The 21625-nt window shown below is 52.4% G+C and overlaps 16 non-coding genes across 16 annotated transcripts; all 16 read right to left on the bottom strand.

Annotated features, from left to right (window-relative positions):
* Positions 1 to 2895: 2895 nt before the first annotated feature.
* Positions 2896 to 2967, bottom strand: Trnah-gug. The gene has a single exon. It is a non-coding gene; the product is annotated as a tRNA-His (tRNA).
* Positions 2968 to 10672: 7705 nt separating this feature from the next.
* Trnah-gug lies at positions 10673 to 10744 on the bottom strand. Its single transcript has one exon. It is a non-coding gene; the product is annotated as a tRNA-His (tRNA).
* An 885-nt stretch (positions 10745 to 11629) lies between these two features.
* Positions 11630 to 11711, bottom strand: Trnal-uag. The gene has a single exon. It is a non-coding gene; the product is annotated as a tRNA-Leu (tRNA).
* A 747-nt stretch (positions 11712 to 12458) lies between these two features.
* On the bottom strand, positions 12459 to 12530 carry Trnah-gug. Its single transcript has one exon. It is a non-coding gene; the product is annotated as a tRNA-His (tRNA).
* Positions 12531 to 12897: 367 nt separating this feature from the next.
* On the bottom strand, positions 12898 to 12969 carry Trnae-cuc. Its single transcript has one exon. It is a non-coding gene; the product is annotated as a tRNA-Glu (tRNA).
* A 445-nt stretch (positions 12970 to 13414) lies between these two features.
* Trnal-uag lies at positions 13415 to 13496 on the bottom strand. Its single transcript has one exon. It is a non-coding gene; the product is annotated as a tRNA-Leu (tRNA).
* A 747-nt stretch (positions 13497 to 14243) lies between these two features.
* On the bottom strand, positions 14244 to 14315 carry Trnah-gug. The gene has a single exon. It is a non-coding gene; the product is annotated as a tRNA-His (tRNA).
* A 374-nt stretch (positions 14316 to 14689) lies between these two features.
* Trnae-cuc lies at positions 14690 to 14761 on the bottom strand. Its single transcript has one exon. It is a non-coding gene; the product is annotated as a tRNA-Glu (tRNA).
* A 445-nt stretch (positions 14762 to 15206) lies between these two features.
* On the bottom strand, positions 15207 to 15288 carry Trnal-uag. Its single transcript has one exon. It is a non-coding gene; the product is annotated as a tRNA-Leu (tRNA).
* Positions 15289 to 16035: 747 nt separating this feature from the next.
* Positions 16036 to 16107, bottom strand: Trnah-gug. Its single transcript has one exon. It is a non-coding gene; the product is annotated as a tRNA-His (tRNA).
* An 885-nt stretch (positions 16108 to 16992) lies between these two features.
* Trnal-uag lies at positions 16993 to 17074 on the bottom strand. The gene has a single exon. It is a non-coding gene; the product is annotated as a tRNA-Leu (tRNA).
* Positions 17075 to 17821: 747 nt separating this feature from the next.
* Positions 17822 to 17893, bottom strand: Trnah-gug. Its single transcript has one exon. It is a non-coding gene; the product is annotated as a tRNA-His (tRNA).
* An 885-nt stretch (positions 17894 to 18778) lies between these two features.
* Trnal-uag lies at positions 18779 to 18860 on the bottom strand. The gene has a single exon. It is a non-coding gene; the product is annotated as a tRNA-Leu (tRNA).
* Positions 18861 to 19607: 747 nt separating this feature from the next.
* Trnah-gug lies at positions 19608 to 19679 on the bottom strand. The gene has a single exon. It is a non-coding gene; the product is annotated as a tRNA-His (tRNA).
* Positions 19680 to 20564: 885 nt separating this feature from the next.
* Trnal-uag lies at positions 20565 to 20646 on the bottom strand. Its single transcript has one exon. It is a non-coding gene; the product is annotated as a tRNA-Leu (tRNA).
* A 747-nt stretch (positions 20647 to 21393) lies between these two features.
* Trnah-gug lies at positions 21394 to 21465 on the bottom strand. Its single transcript has one exon. It is a non-coding gene; the product is annotated as a tRNA-His (tRNA).
* Between the last annotated feature and the right edge of the window lie 160 nt (positions 21466 to 21625).

The following is a 21625-nucleotide window of genomic DNA, read 5'->3' as shown; positions in this document are numbered from 1 at the left end:
TTAAAATCGCCGCCCATGACTACGGGCAGGTGGGGGCCCTGTAAAAGGTGACAAATGTCACTGCTATAAAACACACGGCGACGTGGCTGCCCGTCGGCACCAGAAGGGGCGTACACGTTAATATATCGTACGTTGTTGATCGTGCAGGCTACACCACGACCGTTAGGAATTGTAGCGACATTACTATAATCATGACCAACACGAATTAAAATGGCAGTACCACAATTACACTCGATATCAAAGTTCAAGAGCACTTGATAGCCCGGAATGGAGTGAAGTATATCTATCACAACCTCCTGCAAAAACACTACATCAGCAGCAATGTAATTTATAAAACCCACAAAACTTGCAAACTTCACAGGCGACTCCAACTTATTAAGATTAATAGTAGCCACAACTGATGGAGGGCTTGCTACCATAAACAACAGGGAAAAACAAAGAAAACAAATTAGACGACAGGAGTGGACCCACCCTCCTCCTCCATATCGTCCGCCCAGTCACAACGTTCAAACGGTGCAGCTGAAGTAGGCGGTTCTTGTGTGGGAGGTGCGGACGCGGAATCCTGTGAAGGGGGACGCGTGCGGCGCTGGGGGGTGTCTTCCGCCTTACGCTTAACCGAAAGTTGTGCCGGGTTCGTTGCCTGAGACGTCGTAGTGTCCATTGCTAGATTTACATCAGAGTGGTGCAACATTTCCTTTAACTGCTGGACAACCTGTTCCCGCCTGTCTGCCGACACACTTGTCGTAGGCGCCGGCTGACTGCTCGCCACAGGACGCTGTGGACGACGCCCCGTCGCAACCAACGGCCGTGATTCGACTACGGGGCGGGGCAAGGGCTTGTGCGCCGGCTTTTGCACAGATTTTTGTTTTTGTTTTGACTTCGGACGGGGAACCTGCTTCCATTCCGGAGACGGGCTGCGTTCTCCGCGAGAAAAAGACCGTGTGTCTAAAATCCGCGAACTACTGGCACTGCGGAAGCGGTCAGTATTGCCACGCCTCTCCGAAACACTTTCACGCCTTGGCTTTGGTTCCTGTGAGGCAGGAGCCGCGTCCGGAACACCCTGAAGCACGGAAGTAGAAGGTGACGAATCCACAACAGCAACAGGGGGGGTAACCACCTGAACGGGTTCTGATCCGGTCCGCTCCGGAACTACTGGCCCAGCCGGAGGCGGAAGCAATACAGTAGCTACGGGAACTGACTGAGAAGAAACGGACATGTTTTGAACAGAATCAAGTCCGGTTGCAGTGGCATCGACATCCATCGCGACCGCATCAACTAAAGGCGTTGCCGTTTCTGCGGAACGTGCCGGTGAACGGGGAACACCTAACAACACGGCCGCGTACGACGCGTCGTCATCTTGCCCACGGGGCGGTAGCTGCACAGGGCGCCTACGCCGAGGACAATTTTGCCGAAAATGGTCGGTGGCATTGCAATAGGAACACGTTTGCGGCTGACCACTATACGAAATAAAAGCTCGGTGGCCGGCCATAACCAAAAACGAGGGAACGTGCTTCCTCACAATCATCTTGACACTACGGATACCGTTCTCAACCTGATATATGTAAGCGGACGACCACTTTTCCTTCGTAATCGACAAAACTGTGCCATAAGGCATAAGGCTACGAGCTATTGTCTCATTCCTAGTCTCAAACGGCAGATTGAATACCCGAACATTTCGAATACCATATCCAGCATTCGACAGAGTCACATTGCTAATTGTCCCATCAGAGTGTTTGAATTTACGTACGCCACCGTTTTCACTGACAAGGGCATCGCACAATTCCGGACATTTCAATTTTACAAACAAAGAGTTCAGGAACGCGTCTAATTGCAAGCCTAACACATCACTTTCAGGAATTTTCAAGTCATTTTTCATCCACGAATGAATTTCAAAAGCAGACGGTCGGGTTACGTTTCTATCAAACTCGCATTGGATATTATTTTCTCGGTCTTCGGAATCCATGTTAACTTACAGTTCAGCTGACTAGTGCAGCGAAGAAACAGTCACCGCGATGAACCGCCGCCGACCGCGAAGCACACGTAAACACCGCCCGACACGCCGGAGCGAGCGCGCGATGTGGTCGGGCCCACGACTCCGAAGAGACTGGTGCCTAAAACCAGCGCCTTAGACCGCTCGGCCACGTTACCGTTGGAGCAGCAGCCGCAAAACGTTTCGTTTGTACTACAAAGATCACTTCGAAATGGAAGTATCTTGGCAATCGCCGTGCCATGTATTTCCACTGCTCTCCCACTGGAAGCGTCTCTTTAGGCCATCCACAGCAAGAAAAAGCCGTGCCCGCCGTATGGTAGCGACGCCACTTGTCTGTAGCTGTCGCAGTTAAGGAGACAGCGTCAAGAGACGTTTTCGTGCCGTGACCAGGTTTCGAACCTGGGCTTTCCGTAACCACTAAAGTATCGTAGCTGTAACTGTCAGGCGGAGCTAGAATGCTCCATGTATCAAACATATGTGAGCTCAAGGAGGTTACACTTGAAGACTAAGCGGCAGCTTAACGCGATCACAGCAAAGCCCCCGGCAGCTACGGGATTCGAAACCGCGCCTACAGAGAGTCTGGTGCCTTAAACCAGCGCCTTAAAGCGCTCGGCCACGCTACATGCGCTGCTTGGTGCGCCAGTGTTCCTAGCATTTGTACAAACAGTGCACGCCACAGCTTCCGGTTCTGCTGGGACTGGCTGCTCATCCATCGCACTTCAAACAACTGCCCTTTTCGACTACAGAGAGCAGCGGACGTCTGCGCTCTAGGAGGCGACATTACGTGTTGGGGATGAAGTGGTAGGGCAAACTGCGGCCTGCGGAACACGAGTGAAAAAATCAAGAGAGTACTGTCATTTCGAGTACTCGTCATTGCAACGGCAGCAAGGCAAAACTTTCAAAATTGCCGTGACCAGGATTCGAACCTGGGTTATTGCGGCCACAACGCAATGTCCTAACCACTAGACGATCACGGCCACGGACGCGCCCGCGAAAGCAGCTGCCTGTAATGCAAGTGGCGATACACAGCAGAGCCTAGGCCAAGGTGTACGCCACAGCAGTGTGAGACACGGTCTCCATCACATGTGTACGAGCAAATGAACGTGCCTGCGCTGTCAGGACACTAACTACAGTGGTTAGCTGCATTCACCTCCGTGGCAATGTCTTGCAGTCCCCCAAGCCTCTTGACTACAGGTATGTGGCTGGATAACAAGTGGATAGACGCTTCATCTCTCTCGCCGTCAGGTGTTGCCGTGAATCATACTTAACGTAGCTTTCTGCACGGGTCAGCGTAGCGTCAGTCGAGCAAAGTCGAGACAAGTCGCATAAGAGGAGCAACAAAAACGCGCGATTCCGGTAATCGAACCCGGGCCTCCTGGGTGAGAGCCAGGTATCCTAGCCACTAGACCACACCGGATAACGACGACAGTGCTCTTTCTAGCGAACGCAGCAGCCACCCACGGTTAACTGACGACAACTGTAAAAAATCCGCTCTCTCGCGTTATAGAACGGCGTGCCCCGGACGCATTTCGGGGAGACGGACGCCAGCAATGATGAGAGCAAAAGGTGCCTACAAATCCTGTCGTTGCACCACGCACTGTTCTACGGCAATTCACCAAGCAGACGCTCACGCCTTGTTGTGCTGTTTCCTTTGCGGGCAATGAGTGCACCTGCCTTCGACACAGGAAACATTACACGTTTGGCAGGAGTGGGATTGGAACCCACGCCTCCGAAGAGAATGGTGCCTGAAACCAGCGCCTTAGACCGCTCGGCCACGCTACCTACACAACACGCGCGTCACAAGAGCTGCGTCCTACCCCACGAGAACACACCGCAACGGCACAAAAATGAGACGTAAAAAGTGGCAACTTTTTTTTTTTTTTTTTTTTTTTTTGGCGAGCTTCTTCAGCTATAAAAGAAAACGGTGCTGCTTGCAAACAGAAAAGACGAATTGGTGCACTGTCCATTCAGTTGAAAACCGTAAACTTCTCGGTATGGTTCCTTGGAAGACGTTGGTATTCAAGATGAAGGGATGAAATCGGAGATACTGGATTGCTTTGGGGAAAGTTTCTTGTGGCTGTTCACTGCGAACGAAGCATCGAAGGAAAACTAAAACCTCTTGAAGTTAAAGTGCAGGCCTATAATGACAGCAAGCAGTAGCTTTGCGCCTACACGCCTTAAAATAAAAAATGAAATAATAACAGCGCATGAGGCGCTGTCCACCTAAATTCAGTAAAGGAAAGAATAAAATTGAAAAAAAGAATAAAAAATCAAAACTGCCTGAGTTAGTCCTCTCAGTCACAGGGAAGGAACACCCTTCACACGTCCCATGATTTGTTGTTCAAAATGCTTCGGAGCGGCCATTAAAATAAGTAATGAAAAAAGTCACAAAAATTTAAAAGTATCCACACATGTCAAAGGAATGAGTAGACTCCCGAACTTTCCGAAAACTGTCCGGCGGAAAACGAGAAGGAAAACACAATCCTCGCCGACGTAAGAAAAAGAAAGTAAAAAATCCTCTTTTCTTCAAAACCAAACAATCTCCGTGGCAGCGCGGTGCGTAACGCATCCTTGAATGTACGCCGATGACGGAGGAACCAGACGGTGTAAAAAAAAAAAATAAATAAAACATAAAGAAATCACTAAACCACAACGAAACACAAACACACACGAACACAGGATAAAACTGTGTTAAACTTTTCGTCGTCGTTTCCACGTTGCAGTCCGGCACAAGCGTAAGCATCGTACTTGTTGAATGATTCACTGTTCCTGTAGTATTCAATTTGCATTAACTATGTATCCGGGCCCGGAGACAATGCAAAACACAGAAGTAAAGAAAAGTCGCAGCAGTGAAGTGTTGCTTACAACAGTTTGTCGTGGGCAAATGCGAGTGCAATGTGCAGAAAATTGGCAAAGATTTTGTCATAGTCTTTCCTGGTTTTAGTGAGGTCATGTTGCGTGGACAAATAAACCAGATAGGCATAGTCGTCCGTAAGTCGCAATTGCAGGAGGGCGAACACAGTGTGAGCCACGATCCACGCAGTGGCGGCACGCTTCGTATGCGGATATGGGTTGAAGTCCGGGATCAATGCCGTGTCCGCAGAAAAGGCGGCAGCGCTGGTCCGGTTGATAAGTGCGAGCATCCTGACGGCAATGTTCCAAGCCGACCGTGACCTCAGGCACACGAAACGATGTTCTAAGGTGTCGTCTTGGCGACAGTCTTCACACAAGCTCGATGGAGATAAGTGAATGCGGCGCAGCTTTTCGTTGGTGGGCAGAATTCGGTTAACCACTTGGTACCAAAAGCTGCTGACGTCCGCTGACAGGAAGGGAGCGTGAACATGAGCCCACACCGTCCTCCACGCAGATCGCGGGTAGCGCGCCTCCATCTTATTACCGACTGGCCGTCCTCTAAGTCCCTGGTAGACACGTTTCACAGTCCGTGTGCGAGGGTCGAGTACGTCGGCGGCGAGATAACTTTTTTGAATGTAGTATTCTCGAACATAACGCAGCTGAAACGGTATTGTAGTCGGGTCTAGAGGTGCTACGTCAGAAAGTGGACGATGAATAGCGAACAGAACAGCTGTGGGGCTCGACGGATCCTGTTCAATAGTGACGCTCGTCCGATGAAGGAGCAACGCTGCGGCTTTCATAGCAAAATGAATGAGCCCGAGCCCACCCTGTTCGCGCGGTAAAGTACATGTTTCGTAAGACACCTTGAAAATATGTCCCCGCCACAGTAGCCAATAGACTGCCTGTGTTATGGCTCTGCCCAAATTCTTGGGTACCTGAAATAATTGTGCGAGGTACCAGGCTTTGCTGAGCAAGAAAACATTTATTAAAATCACCCGCTGTGTTAATGCAAGGGTGCGAGTAGCGGACAGGCTAGCCATAGCTCGTATGCCATTTAAGACAATACGCCAGTTGTAGGACGCAGTCTGTAACAGATTGGCTTGAAAGCGAACACCCAAAATCTTGTGTTCCTGCTTCACTGTAAACCATGGGCGTTTGAAGCCACGTGTCGCTGCATAAATAGGCAGAAAAACCGTCTTACGGGTATTGATGCTCGCACCGGATGCACGTTCATACTGTGTAAGAACAGCGCGTATTGTATCAAAATCGGTAGCCGAGGACACCAAGAGGCCAAGGTCGTCAGCATAGGCGCGACAAACGTGCTTCTCATCCCCAATACGGATTCCCCTACAAACACTGTGCAACTTACGCAACAAAGGATCTAAGGAGATTGCGTAAAGCGCCATTGACAGAGGGCACCCTTGTTGGACTGAACAGCAGAGCGGAACAGGTTCCGACAAAAATCCATTGATACTAATCCGTGAGGTGGAATTTTGGAAAAGGTTAAAAATCATAGTTATATACTTTACACCGAAACCAAACTTCTGGAGCACTCGCCGGAGATATAGGTGGCTAACTCTGTCAAAAGCCATTGCAAAATCGATGGATAAAATGCCAAAAGGAATCCTATTCGTCGAAGCATAGGCAATGGCATCTCGGTATGTGGACACAGCACCATAGAGAGTGCGTTGAGGCACTGCACAGTATTGAAAGGGACTAATCAGTTTTTTCATGACCAGCTTCAAGCGTGAGGAGACACATTTGGTGAAGAGTTTGTAGTCACCATTAAGAAGGGTGATGGGTCTAAGATTGCACAGTTTCCTGGCGACTGGAACCTTAGGAGCCAAGACCACAATCCCTTCCAGGAAGGACGCAGGAACATCCACACCATTTAAAATTTCATTAAAAACATCAGTCAGGGCCGAGCCAAACAAGTACCAAAAATGCAAATAAAATTCCGGTGGCAACCCATCAGCGCCCGGTGATTTATTCTGGGAACACAGTTTTAGGACATCACTCACTTCGTCCACAGTAAAGTTTTCTGTGAGGCGACGGCGATCCGCTACGGATAAGACGTACGGAACGTCGTGGAGAAGCTCTGAAATCGCGGCAGTATCAGTGTATTTCTCACGGAAAAGTTCGATGAAGTGACGGTGGGCCTCGGCAAGAATTGCCGCCTGGCTATTAAGCCGCGCACCGTCAGCTGATTCCAGCTCTGTGACGTAACGTCGCTTCGCGCGCCGGCGTTCGCGCAGCTGATGAAACACGGAAGGCGCTTCATCAGCAAGCGCCCCGGGGGCTCGGCTCCGTACGACAGATCCGCGTAACGATTCCCTTTTCAAATCCAGAAGACGGAGTTTGATACGCCGAATTGTCGCCATCCGAAGAGCGGGATTAGTTGTGTGCAGGTGGATGGCATCATTTAAACAGCTCTCGTAAAAGTGCAATGTAGAACGCTCCCAGTGAGCAACATCCTGACCGAACTCCAGGATGGCCTTGCGTAATGCCGGCTTAACAAATTCGACCCACCAAGACAAAGTGGAGGCATATAGACCGCGATATTTTAGCACCCTCTGCCACACACGCACGATAACCGGCGCAAAATGTGGGTGTGAGAGATGTCGCACATTAAACTTCCATAATCGACTGGCGCGGGGTTTACCCGCCAATAGAGAATGAAAGCGGCAGACATACGCACAATGATCGGAAAAAATCACGGGGTGAACAGAGGAGTCCGTAAGACAGTGCTGTTTATCACGAGAAACATAAATCCTATCGAGCCGACTCCTTCCCGTGGGATAAAAGAAAGTAAAGCCCACGTCCCGCGGGTGTAAATAACACCACGAGTCAATTAAATTCATCTCAGTAACGAGCGTCTGTAATTCTAGGCATTTATAAGGCCGTGGCTCCTGATCTCTATCGTCCAGCACGCAATTAAAATCGCCGCCCATGACTACGGGCAGGTGGGGGCCCTGTAAAAGGTGACAAATGTCACTGCTATAAAACACACGGCGACGTGGCTGCCCGTCGGCACCAGAAGGGGCGTACACGTTAATATATCGTACGTTGTTGATCGTGCAGGCTACACCACGACCGTTAGGAATTGTAGCGACATTACTATAATCATGACCAACACGAATTAAAATGGCAGTACCACAATTACACTCGATATCAAAGTTCAAGAGCACTTGATAGCCCGGAATGGAGTGAAGTATATCTATCACAACCTCCTGCAAAAACACTACATCAGCAGCAATGTAATTTATAAAACCCACAAAACTTGCAAACTTCACAGGCGACTCCAACTTATTAAGATTAATAGTAGCCACAACTGATGGAGGGCTTGCTACCATAAACAACAGGGAAAAACAAAGAAAACAAATTAGACGACAGGAGTGGACCCACCCTCCTCCTCCATATCGTCCGCCCAGTCACAACGTTCAAACGGTGCAGCTGAAGTAGGCGGTTCTTGTGTGGGAGGTGCGGACGCGGAATCCTGTGAAGGGGGACGCGTGCGGCGCTGGGGGGTGTCTTCCGCCTTACGCTTAACCGAAAGTTGTGCCGGGTTCGTTGCCTGAGACGTCGTAGTGTCCATTGCTAGATTTACATCAGAGTGGTGCAACATTTCCTTTAACTGCTGGACAACCTGTTCCCGCCTGTCTGCCGACACACTTGTCGTAGGCGCCGGCTGACTGCTCGCCACAGGACGCTGTGGACGACGCCCCGTCGCAACCAACGGCCGTGATTCGACTACGGGGCGGGGCAAGGGCTTGTGCGCCGGCTTTTGCACAGATTTTTGTTTTTGTTTTGACTTCGGACGGGGAACCTGCTTCCATTCCGGAGACGGGCTGCGTTCTCCGCGAGAAAAAGACCGTGTGTCTAAAATCCGCGAACTACTGGCACTGCGGAAGCGGTCAGTATTGCCACGCCTCTCCGAAACACTTTCACGCCTTGGCTTTGGTTCCTGTGAGGCAGGAGCCGCGTCCGGAACACCCTGAAGCACGGAAGTAGAAGGTGACGAATCCACAACAGCAACAGGGGGGGTAACCACCTGAACGGGTTCTGATCCGGTCCGCTCCGGAACTACTGGCCCAGCCGGAGGCGGAAGCAATACAGTAGCTACGGGAACTGACTGAGAAGAAACGGACATGTTTTGAACAGAATCAAGTCCGGTTGCAGTGGCATCGACATCCATCGCGACCGCATCAACTAAAGGCGTTGCCGTTTCTGCGGAACGTGCCGGTGAACGGGGAACACCTAACAACACGGCCGCGTACGACGCGTCGTCATCTTGCCCACGGGGCGGTAGCTGCACAGGGCGCCTACGCCGAGGACAATTTTGCCGAAAATGGTCGGTGGCATTGCAATAGGAACACGTTTGCGGCTGACCACTATACGAAATAAAAGCTCGGTGGCCGGCCATAACCAAAAACGAGGGAACGTGCTTCCTCACAATCATCTTGACACTACGGATACCGTTCTCAACCTGATATATGTAAGCGGACGACCACTTTTCCTTCGTAATCGACAAAACTGTGCCATAAGGCATAAGGCTACGAGCTATTGTCTCATTCCTAGTCTCAAACGGCAGATTGAATACCCGAACATTTCGAATACCATATCCAGCATTCGACAGAGTCACATTGCTAATTGTCCCATCAGAGTGTTTGAATTTACGTACGCCACCGTTTTCACTGACAAGGGCATCGCACAATTCCGGACATTTCAATTTTACAAACAAAGAGTTCAGGAACGCGTCTAATTGCAAGCCTAACACATCACTTTCAGGAATTTTCAAGTCATTTTTCATCCACGAATGAATTTCAAAAGCAGACGGTCGGGTTACGTTTCTATCAAACTCGCATTGGATATTATTTTCTCGGTCTTCGGAATCCATGTTAACTTACAGTTCAGCTGACTAGTGCAGCGAAGAAACAGTCACCGCGATGAACCGCCGCCGACCGCGAAGCACACGTAAACACCGCCCGACACGCCGGAGCGAGCGCGCGATGTGGTCGGGCCCACGACTCCGAAGAGACTGGTGTCTAAAACCAGCGCCTTAGACCGCTCGGCCACGTTACCGTTGGAGCAGCAGCCGCAAAACGTTTCGTTTGTACTACAAAGATCACTTCGAAATGGAAGTATCTTGGCAATCGCCGTGCCATGTATTTCCACTGCTCTCCCACTGGAAGCGTCTCTTTAGGCCATCCACAGCAAGAAAAAGCCGTGCCCGCCGTATGGTAGCGACGCCACTTGTCTGTAGCTGTCGCAGTTAAGGAGACAGCGTCAAGAGACGTTTTCGTGCCGTGACCAGGTTTCGAACCTGGGCTTTCCGTAACCACTAAAGTATCGTAGCTGTAACTGTCAGGCGGAGCTAGAATGCTCCATGTATCAAACATATGTGAGCTCAAGGAGGTTACACTTGAAGAAAAAGCGGCAGCTTAACGCGATCACAGCAAAGCCCCCGGCAGCTACGGGATTCGAAACCGCGCCTACAGAGAGTCTGGTGCCTTAAACCAGCGCCTTAAAGCGCTCGGCCACGCTACATGCGCTGCTTGGTGCGCCAGTGTTCCTAGCATTTGTACAAACAGTGCACGCCACAGCTTCCGGTTCTGCTGGGACTGGCTGCTCATCCATCGCACTTCAAACAACTGCCCTTTTCGACTACAGAGAGCAGCGGACGTCTGCGCTCTAGGAGGCGACATTACGTGTTGGGGATGAAGTGGTAGGGCAAACTGCGGCCTGCGGAACACGAGTGAAAAAATCAAGAGAGTACTGTCATTTCGAGTACTCGTCATTGCAACGGCAGCAAGGCAAAACTTTCAAAATTGCCGTGACCAGGATTCGAACCTGGGTTATTGCGGCCACAACGCAATGTCCTAACCACTAGACGATCACGGCCACGGACGCGCCCGCGAAAGCAGCTGCCTGTAATGCAAGTGGCGATACACAGCAGAGCCTAGGCCAAGGTGTACGCCACAGCAGTGTGAGACACGGTCTCCATCACATGTATACGAGCAAATGAACGTGCCTGCGCTGTCAGGACACTAACTACAGTGGTTAGCTGCATTCACCTCCGTGGCAATGTCTTGCAGTCCCCCAAGCCTCTTGACTACAGGTATGTGGCTGGATAACAAGTGGATAGACGCTTCATCTCTCTCGCCGTCAGGTGTTGCCGTGAATCATACTCAACGTAGCTTTCTGCACGCGTCAGCGTAGCGTCAGTCGAGCAAAGTCGAGACAAGTCGCATAAGAGGAGCAACAAAAACGCGCGATTCCGGTAATCGAACCCGGGCCTCCTGGGTGAGAGCCAGGTATCCTAGCCACTAGACCACACCGGATAACGACGGCAGTGCTCTTTCCAGCGAACGCAGCAGCCACCCACGGTTAACTGACGACAACTGTAAAAAATCCGCTCTCTCGCGTTATAGAACGGCGTGCCCCGGACGCATTTCGGGGAGACGGACGCCAGCAATGATGAGAGCAAAAGGTGCCTACAAATCCTGTCGTTGCACCACGCACTGTTCTACGGCAATTCACCAAGCAGACGCTCACGCCTTGTTGTGCTGTTTCCTTTGCGGGCAATGAGTGCACCTGCCTTCGACACAGGAAACATTACACGTTTGGCAGGAGTGGGATTGGAACCCACGCCTCCGAAGAGAATGGTGCCTGAAACCAGCGCCTTAGACCGCTCGGCCACGCTACCTACACAACACGCGCGTCACAAGAGCTGCGTCCTACCCCACGAGAACACACCGCAACGGCACAAAAATGAGACGTAAAAAGTGGCAACGGTGGGATTCGAACCCACGCCTCCGAAGAGACTGGTGCCTAAAACCAGCGCCTTAGACCGCTCGGCCACGTTACCGTTGGAGCAGCAGCCGCAAAACGTTTCGTTTGTACTACAAAGATCACTTCGAAATGGAAGTATCTTGGCAATCGCCGTGCCATGTATTTCCACTGCTCTCCCACTGGAAGCGTCTCTTTAGGCCATCCACAGCAAGAAAAAGCCGTGCCCGCCGTATGGTAGCGACGCCACTTGTCTGTAGCTGTCGCAGTTAAGGAGACAGCGTCAAGAGACGTTTTCGTGCCGTGACCAGGTTTCGAACCTGGGCTTTCCGTAACCACTAAAGTATCGTAGCTGTAACTGTCAGGCGGAGCTAGAATGCTCCATGTATCAAACATATGTGAGCTCAAGGAGGTTACACTTGAAGACTAAGCGGCAGCTTAACGCGATCACAGCAAAGCCCCCGGCAGCTACGGGATTCGAAACCGCGCCTACAGAGAGTCTGGTGCCTTAAACCAGCGCCTTAAAGCGCTCGGCCACGCTACATGCGCTGCTTGGTGCGCCAGTGTTCCTAGCATTTGTACAAACAGTGCACGCCACAGCTTCCGGTTCTGCTGGGACTGGCTGCTCATCCATCGCACTTCAAACAACTGCCCTTTTCGACTACAGAGAGCAGCGGACGTCTGCGCTCTAGGAGGCGACATTACGTGTTGGGGATGAAGTGGTAGGGCAAACTGCGGCCTGCGGAACACGAGTGAAAAAATCAAGAGAGTACTGTCATTTCGAGTACTCGTCATTGCAACGGCAGCAAGGCAAAACTTTCAAAATTGCCGTGACCAGGATTCGAACCTGGGTTATTGCGGCCACAACGCAATGTCCTAACCACTAGACGATCACGGCCACGGACGCGCCCGCGAAAGCAGCTGCCTGTAATGCAAGTGGCGATACACAGCAGAGCCTAGGCCAAGGTGTACGCCACAGCAGTGTGAGACACGGTCTCCATCACATGTATACGAGCAAATGAACGTGCCTGCGCTGTCAGGACACTAACTACAGTGGTTAGCTGCATTCACCTCCGTGGCAATGTCTTGCAGTCCCCCAAGCCTCTTGACTACAGGTATGTGGCTGGATAACAAGTGGATAGACGCTTCATCTCTCTCGCCGTCAGGTGTTGCCGTGAATCATACTTAACGTAGCTTTCTGCACGCGTCAGCGTAGCGTCAGTCGAGCAAAGTCGAGACATAAGAGGAGCAACAAAAACGCGCGATTCCGGTACCGGGAATCGAACCCGGGCCTCCTGGGTGAGAGCCAGGTATCCTAGCCACTAGACCACACCGGATAACGACGGCAGTGCTCTTTCCAGCGAACGCAGCAGCCACCCACGGTTAACTGACGACAACTGTAAAAAATCCGCTCTCTCGCGTTATAGAACGGCGTGCCCCGGACGCATTTCGGGGAGACGGACGCCAGCAATGATGAGAGCAAAAGGTGCCTACAAATCCTGTCGTTGCACCACGCACTGTTCTACGGCAATTCACCAAGCAGACGCTCACGCCTTGTTGTGCTGTTTCCTTTGCGGGCAATGAGTGCACCTGCCTTCGACACAGGAAACATTACACGTTTGGCAGGAGTGGGATTGGAACCCACGCCTCCGAAGAGAATGGTGCCTGAAACCAGCGCCTTAGACCGCTCGGCCACGCTACCTACACAACACGCGCGTCACAAGAGCTGCGTCCTACCCCACGAGAACACACCGCAACGGCACAAAAATGAGACGTAAAAAGTGGCAACGGTGGGATTCGAACCCACGCCTCCGAAGAGACTGGTGCCTAAAACCAGCGCCTTAGACCGCTCGGCCACGTTACCGTTGGAGCAGCAGCCGCAAAACGTTTCGTTTGTACTACAAAGATCACTTCGAAATGGAAGTATCTTGGCAATCGCCGTGCCATGTATTTCCACTGCTCTCCCACTGGAAGCGTCTCTTTAGGCCATCCACAGCAAGAAAAAGCCGTGCCCGCCGTATGGTAGCGACGCCACTTGTCTGTAGCTGTCGCAGTTAAGGAGACAGCGTCAAGAGACGTTTTCGTGCCGTGACCAGGTTTCGAACCTGGGCTTTCCGTAACCACTAAAGTATCGTAGCTGTAACTGTCAGGCGGAGCTAGAATGCTCCATGTATCAAACATATGTGAGCTCAAGGAGGTTACACTTGAAGACTAAGCGGCAGCTTAACGCGATCACAGCAAAGCCCCCGGCAGCTACGGGATTCGAAACCGCGCCTACAGAGAGTCTGGTGCCTTAAACCAGCGCCTTAAAGCGCTCGGCCACGCTACATGCGCTGCTTGGTGCGCCAGTGTTCCTAGCATTTGTACAAACAGTGCACGCCACAGCTTCCGGTTCTGCTGGGACTGGCTGCTCATCCATCGCACTTCAAACAACTGCCCTTTTCGACTACAGAGAGCAGCGGACGTCTGCGCTCTAGGAGGCGACATTACGTGTTGGGGATGAAGTGGTAGGGCAAACTGCGGCCTGCGGAACACGAGTGAAAAAATCAAGAGAGTACTGTCATTTCGAGTACTCGTCATTGCAACGGCAGCAAGGCAAAACTTTCAAAATTGCCGTGACCAGGATTCGAACCTGGGTTATTGCGGCCACAACGCAATGTCCTAACCACTAGACGATCACGGCCACGGACGCGCCCGCGAAAGCAGCTGCCTGTAATGCAAGTGGCGATACACAGCAGAGCCTAGGCCAAGGTGTACGCCACAGCAGTGTGAGACACGGTCTCCATCACATGTATACGAGCAAATGAACGTGCCTGCGCTGTCAGGACACTAACTACAGTGGTTAGCTGCATTCACCTCCGTGGCAATGTCTTGCAGTCCCCCAAGCCTCTTGACTACAGGTATGTGGCTGGATAACAAGTGGATAGACGCTTCATCTCTCTCGCCGTCAGGTGTTGCCGTGAATCATACTTAACGTAGCTTTCTGCACGCGTCAGCGTAGCGTCAGTCGAGCAAAGTCGAGACAAGTCGCATAAGAGGAGCAACAAAAACGCGCGATTCCGGTACCGGGAATCGAACCCGGGCCTCCTGGGTGAGAGCCAGGTATCCTAGCCACTAGACCACACCGGATAACGACGGCAGTGCTCTTTCCAGCGAACGCAGCAGCCACCCACGGTTAACTGACGACAACTGTAAAAAATCCGCTCTCTCGCGTTATAGAACGGCGTGCCCCGGACGCATTTCGGGGAGACGGACGCCAGCAATGATGAGAGCAAAAGGTGCCTACAAATCCTGTCGTTGCACCACGCACTGTTCTACGGCAATTCACCAAGCAGACGCTCACGCCTTGTTGTGCTGTTTCCTTTGCGGGCAATGAGTGCACCTGCCTTCGACACAGGAAACATTACACGTTTGGCAGGAGTGGGATTGGAACCCACGCCTCCGAAGAGAATGGTGCCTGAAACCAGCGCCTTAGACCGCTCGGCCACGCTACCTACACAACACGCGCGTCACAAGAGCTGCGTCCTACCCCACGAGAACACACCGCAACGGCACAAAAATGAGACGTAAAAAGTGGCAACGGTGGGATTCGAACCCACGCCTCCGAAGAGACTGGTGCCTAAAACCAGCGCCTTAGACCGCTCGGCCACGTTACCGTTGGAGCAGCAGCCGCAAAACGTTTCGTTTGTACTACAAAGATCACTTCGAAATGGAAGTATCTTGGCAATCGCCGTGCCATGTATTTCCACTGCTCTCCCACTGGAAGCGTCTCTTTAGGCCATCCACAGCAAGAAAAAGCCGTGCCCGCCGTATGGTAGCGACGCCACTTGTCTGTAGCTGTCGCAGTTAAGGAGACAGCGTCAAGAGACGTTTTCGTGCCGTGACCAGGTTTCGAACCTGGGCTTTCCGTAACCACTAAAGTATCGTAGCTGTAACTGTCAGGCGGAGCTAGAATGCTCCATGTATCAAACATATGTGAGCTCAAGGAGGTTACACTTGAAGAAAAAGCGGCAGCTTAACGCGATCACAGCAAAGCCCCCGGCAGCTACGGGATTCGAAACCGCGCCTACAGAGAGTCTGGTGCCTTAAACCAGCGCCTTAAAGCGCTCGGCCACGCTACATGCGCTGCTTGGTGCGCCAGTGTTCCTAGCATTTGTACAAACAGTGCACGCCACAGCTTCCGGTTCTGCTGGGACTGGCTGCTCATCCATCGCACTTCAAACAACTGCCCTTTTCGACTACAGAGAGCAGCGGACGTCTGCGCTCTAGGAGGCGACATTACGTGTTGGGGATGAAGTGGTAGGGCAAACTGCGGCCTGCGGAACACGAGTGAAAAAATCAAGAGAGTACTGTCATTTCGAGTACTCGTCATTGCAACGGCAGCAAGGCAAAACTTTCAAAATTGCCGTGACCAGGATTCGAACCTGGGTTATTGCGGCCACAACGCAATGTCCTAACCACTAGACGATCACGGCCACGGACGCGCCCGCGAAAGCAGCTGCCTGTAATGCAAGTGGCGATACACAGCAGAGCCTAGGCCAAGGTGTACGCCACAGCAGTGTGAGACACGGTCTCCATCACATGTATACGAGCAAATGAACGTGCCTGCGCTGTCAGGACACTAACTACAGTGGTTAGCTGCATTCACCTCCGTGGCAATGTCTTGCAGTCCCCCAAGCCTCTTGACTACAGGTATGTGGCTGGATAACAAGTGGATAGACGCTTCATCTCTCTCGCCGTCAGGTGTTGCCGTGAATCATACTCAACGTAGCTTTCTGCACGCGTCAGCGTAGCGTCAGTCGAGCAAAGTCGAGACAAGTCGCATAAGAGGAGCAACAAAAACGCGCGATTCCGGTAATCGAACCCGGGCCTCCTGGGTGAGAGCCAGGTATCCTAGCCACTAGACCACACCGGATAACGACGGCAGTGCTCTTTCCAGCGAACGCAGCAGCCACCCACGGTTAACTGACGACAACTGTAAAAAATCCGCTCTCTCGCGTTATAGAACGGCGTGCCCCGGACGCATTTCGGGGAGACGGACGCCAGCAATGATGAGAGCAAAAGGTGCCTACAAATCCTGTCGTTGCACCACGCACTGTTCTACGGCAATTCACCAAGCAGACGCTCACGCCTTGTTGTGCTGTTTCCTTTGCGGGCAATGAGTGCACCTGCCTTCGACACAGGAAACATTACACGTTTGGCAGGAGTGGGATTGGAACCCACGCCTCCGAAGAGAATGGTGCCTGAAACCAGCGCCTTAGACCGCTCGGCCACGCTACCTACACAACACGCGCGTCACAAGAGCTGCGTCCTACCCCACGAGAACACACCGCAACGGCACAAAAATGAGACGTAAAAAGTGGCAACGGTGGGATTCGAACCCACGCCTCCGAAGAGACTGGTGCCTAAAACCAGCGCCTTAGACCGCTCGGCCACGTTACCGTTGGAGCAGCAGCCGCAAAACGTTTCGTTTGTACTACAAAGATCACTTCGAAATGGAAGTATCTTGGCAATCGCCGTGCCATGTATTTCCACTGCTCTCCCACTGGAAGCGTCTCTTTAGGCCATCCACAGCAAGAAAAAGCCGTGCCCGCCGTATGGTAGCGACGCCACTTGTCTGTAGCTGTCGCAGTTAAGGAGACAGCGTCAAGAGACGTTTTCGTGCCGTGACCAGGTTTCGAACCTGGGCTTTCCGTAACCACTAAAGTATCGTAGCTGTAACTGTCAGGCGGAGCTAGAATGCTCCATGTATCAAACATATGTGAGCTCAAGGAGGTTACACTTGAAGAAAAAGCGGCAGCTTAACGCGATCACAGCAAAGCCCCCGGCAGCTACGGGATTCGAAACCGCGCCTACAGAGAGTCTGGTGCCTTAAACCAGCGCCTTAAAGCGCTCGGCCACGCTACATGCGCTGCTTGGTGCGCCAGTGTTCCTAGCATTTGTACAAACAGTGCACGCCACAGCTTCCGGTTCTGCTGGGACTGGCTGCTCATCCATCGCACTTCAAACAACTGCCCTTTTCGACTACAGAGAGCAGCGGACGTCTGCGCTCTAGGAGGCGACATTACGTGTTGGGGATGAAGTGGTAGGGCAAACTGCGGCCTGCGGAACACGAGTGAAAAAATCAAGAGAGTACTGTCATTTCGAGTACTCGTCATTGCAACGGCAGCAAGGCAAAACTTTCAAAATTGCCGTGACCAGGATTCGAACCTGGGTTATTGCGGCCACAACGCAATGTCCTAACCACTAGACGATCACGGCCACGGACGCGCCCGCGAAAGCAGCTGCCTGTAATGCAAGTGGCGATACACAGCAGAGCCTAGGCCAAGGTGTACGCCACAGCAGTGTGAGACACGGTCTCCATCACATGTATACGAGCAAATGAACGTGCCTGCGCTGTCAGGACACTAACTACAGTGGTTAGCTGCATTCACCTCCGTGGCAATGTCTTGCAGTCCCCCAAGCCTCTTGACTACAGGTATGTGGCTGGATAACAAGTGGATAGACGCTTCATCTCTCTCGCCGTCAGGTGTTGCCGTGAATCATACTCAACGTAGCTTTCTGCACGCGTCAGCGTAGCGTCAGTCGAGCAAAGTCGAGACAAGTCGCATAAGAGGAGCAACAAAAACGCGCGATTCCGGTAATCGAACCCGGGCCTCCTGGGTGAGAGCCAGGTATCCTAGCCACTAGACCACACCGGATAACGACGGCAGTGCTCTTTCCAGCGAACGCAGCAGCCACCCACGGTTAACTGACGACAACTGTAAAAAATCCGCTCTCTCGCGTTATAGAACGGCGTGCCCCGGACGCATTTCGGGGAGACGGACGCCAGCAATGATGAGAGCAAAAGGTGCCTACAAATCCTGTCGTTGCACCACGCACTGTTCTACGGCAATTCACCAAGCAGACGCTCACGCCTTGTTGTGCTGTTTCCTTTGCGGGCAATGAGTGCACCTGCCTTCGACACAGGAAACATTACACGTTTGGCAGGAGTGGGATTGGAACCCACGCCTCCGAAGAGAATGGTGCCTGAAACCAGCGCCTTAGACCGCTCGGCCACGCTACCTACACAACACGCGCGTCACAAGAGCTGCGTCCTACCCCACGAGAACACACCGCAACGGCACAAAAATGAGACGTAAAAAGTGGCAACGGTGGGATTCGAACCCACGCCTCCGAAGAGACTGGTGCCTAAAACCAGCGCCTTAGACCGCTCGGCCACGTTACCGTTGGAGCAGCAGCCGCAAAACGTTTCGTTTGTACTACAAAGATCACTTCGAAATGGAAGTATCTTGGCAATCGCCGTGCCATGTATTTCCACTGCTCTCCCACTGGAAGCGTCTCTTTAGGCCATCCACAGCAAGAAAAAGCCGTGCCCGCCGTATGGTAGCGACGCCACTTGTCTGTAGCTGTCGCAGTTAAGGAGACAGCGTCAAGAGACGTTTTCGTGCCGTGACCAGGTTTCGAACCTGGGCTTTCCGTAACCACTAAAGTATCGTAGCTGTAACTGTCAGGCGGAGCTAGAATGCTCCATGTATCAAACATATGTGAGCTCAAGGAGGTTACACTTGAAGAAAAAGCGGCAGCTTAACGCGATCACAGCAAAGCCCCCGGCAGCTACGGGATTCGAAACCGCGCCTACAGAGAGTCTGGTGCCTTAAACCAGCGCCTTAAAGCGCTCGGCCACGCTACATGCGCTGCTTGGTGCGCCAGTGTTCCTAGCATTTGTACAAACAGTGCACGCCACAGCTTCCGGTTCTGCTGGGACTGGCTGCTCATCCATCGCACTTCAAACAACTGCCCTTTTCGACTACAGAGAGCAGCGGACGTCTGCGCTCTAGGAGGCGACATTACGTGTTGGGGATGAAGTGGTAGGGCAAACTGCGGCCTGCGGAACACGAGTGAAAAAATCAAGAGAGTACTGTCATTTCGAGTACTCGTCATTGCAACGGCAGCAAGGCAAAACTTTCAAAATTGCCGTGACCAGGATTCGAACCTGGGTTATTGCGGCCACAACGCAATGTCCTAACCACTAGACGATCACGGCCACGGACGCGCCCGCGAAAGCAGCTGCCTGTAATGCAAGTGGCGATACACAGCAGAGCCTAGGCCAAGGTGTACGCCACAGCAGTGTGAGACACGGTCTCCATCACATGTATACGAGCAAATGAACGTGCCTGCGCTGTCAGGACACTAACTACAGTGGTTAGCTGCATTCACCTCCGTGGCAATGTCTTGCAGTCCCCCAAGCCTCTTGACTACAGGTATGTGGCTGGATAACAAGTGGATAGACGCTTCATCTCTCTCGCCGTCAGGTGTTGCCGTGAATCATACTCAACGTAGCTTTCTGCACGCGTCAGCGTAGCGTCAGTCGAGCAAAGTCGAGACAAGTCGCATAAGAGGAGCAACAAAAACGCGCGATTCCGGTAATCGAACCCGGGCCTCCTGGGTGAGAGCCAGGTATCCTAGCCACTAGACCACACCGGATAACGACGGCAGTGCTCTTTCCAGCGAACGCAGCAGCCACCCACGGTTAACTGACGACAACTGTAAAAAATCCGCTCTCTCGCGTTATAGAACGGCGTGCCCCGGACGCATTTCGGGGAGACGGACGCCAGCAATGATGAGAGCAAAAGGTGCCTACAAATCCTGTCGTTGCACCACGCACTGTTCTACGGCAATTCACCAAGCAGACGCTCACGCCTTGTTGTGCTGTTTCCTTTGCGGGCAATGAGTGCACCTGCCTTCGACACAGGAAACATTACACGTTTGGCAGGAGTGGGATTGGAACCCACGCCTCCGAAGAGAATGGTGCCTGAAACCAGCGCCTTAGACCGCTCGGCCACGCTACCTACACAACACGCGCGTCACAAGAGCTGCGTCCTACCCCACGAGAACACACCGCAACGGCACAAAAATGAGACGTAAAAAGTGGCAACGGTGGGATTCGAACCCACGCCTCCGAAGAGACTGGTGCCTAAAACCAGCGCCTTAGACCGCTCGGCCACGTTACCGTTGGAGCAGCAGCCGCAAAACGTTTCGTTTGTACTACAAAGATCACTTCGAAATGGAAGTATCTTGGCAATCGCCGTGCCATGTATTTCCACTGCTCTCCCACTGGAAGCGTCTCTTTAGGCCATCCACAGCAAGAAAAAGCCGTGCCCGCCGTATGGTAGCGACGCCACTTGTCTGTAGCTGTCGCAGTTAAGGAGACAGCGTCAAGAGACGTTTTCGTGCCGTGACCAGGTTTCGAACCTGGGCTTTCCGTAACCACTAAAGTATCGTAGCTGTAACTGTCAGGCGGAGCTAGAATGCTCCATGTATCAAACATATGTGAGCTCAAGGAGGTTACACTTGAAGACTAAGCGGCAGCTTAACGCGATCACAGCAAAGCCCCCGGCAGCTACGGGATTCGAAACCGCGCCTACAGAGAGTCTGGTGCCTTAAACCAGCGCCTTAAAGCGCTCGGCCACGCTACATGCGCTGCTTGGTGCGCCAGTGTTCCTAGCATTTGTACAAACAGTGCACGCCACAGCTTCCGGTTCTGCTGGGACTGGCTGCTCATCCATCGCACTTCAAACAACTGCCCTTTTCGACTACAGAGAGCAGCGGACGTCTGCGCTCTAGGAGGCGACATTACGTGTTGGGGATGAAGTGGTAGGGCAAACTGCGGCCTGCGGAACACGAGTGAAAAAATCAAGAGAGTACTGTCATTTCGAGTACTCGTCATTGCAACGGCAGCAAGGCAAAACTTTCAAAATTGCCGTGACCAGGATTCGAACCTGGGTTATTGCGGCCACAACGCAATGTCCTAACCACTAGACGATCACGGCCACGGACGCGCCCGCGAAAGCAGCTGCCTGTAATGCAAGTGGCGATACACAGCAGAGCCTAGGCCAAGGTGTACGCCACAGCAGTGTGAGACACGGTCTCCATCACATGTATACGAGCAAATGAACGTGCCTGCGCTGTCAGGACACTAACTACAGTGGT

The sequence above is a fragment of the Schistocerca piceifrons genome, chromosome 1, assembly GCF_021461385.2.
Source record: "Schistocerca piceifrons isolate TAMUIC-IGC-003096 chromosome 1, iqSchPice1.1, whole genome shotgun sequence".
Classification (NCBI taxonomy): Eukaryota; Metazoa; Arthropoda; class Insecta; order Orthoptera; family Acrididae; genus Schistocerca; species Schistocerca piceifrons.
The sequence above is the reverse complement of the archived record's forward strand: the minus strand, read 5'-3'. Positions and strand labels throughout refer to the sequence as shown.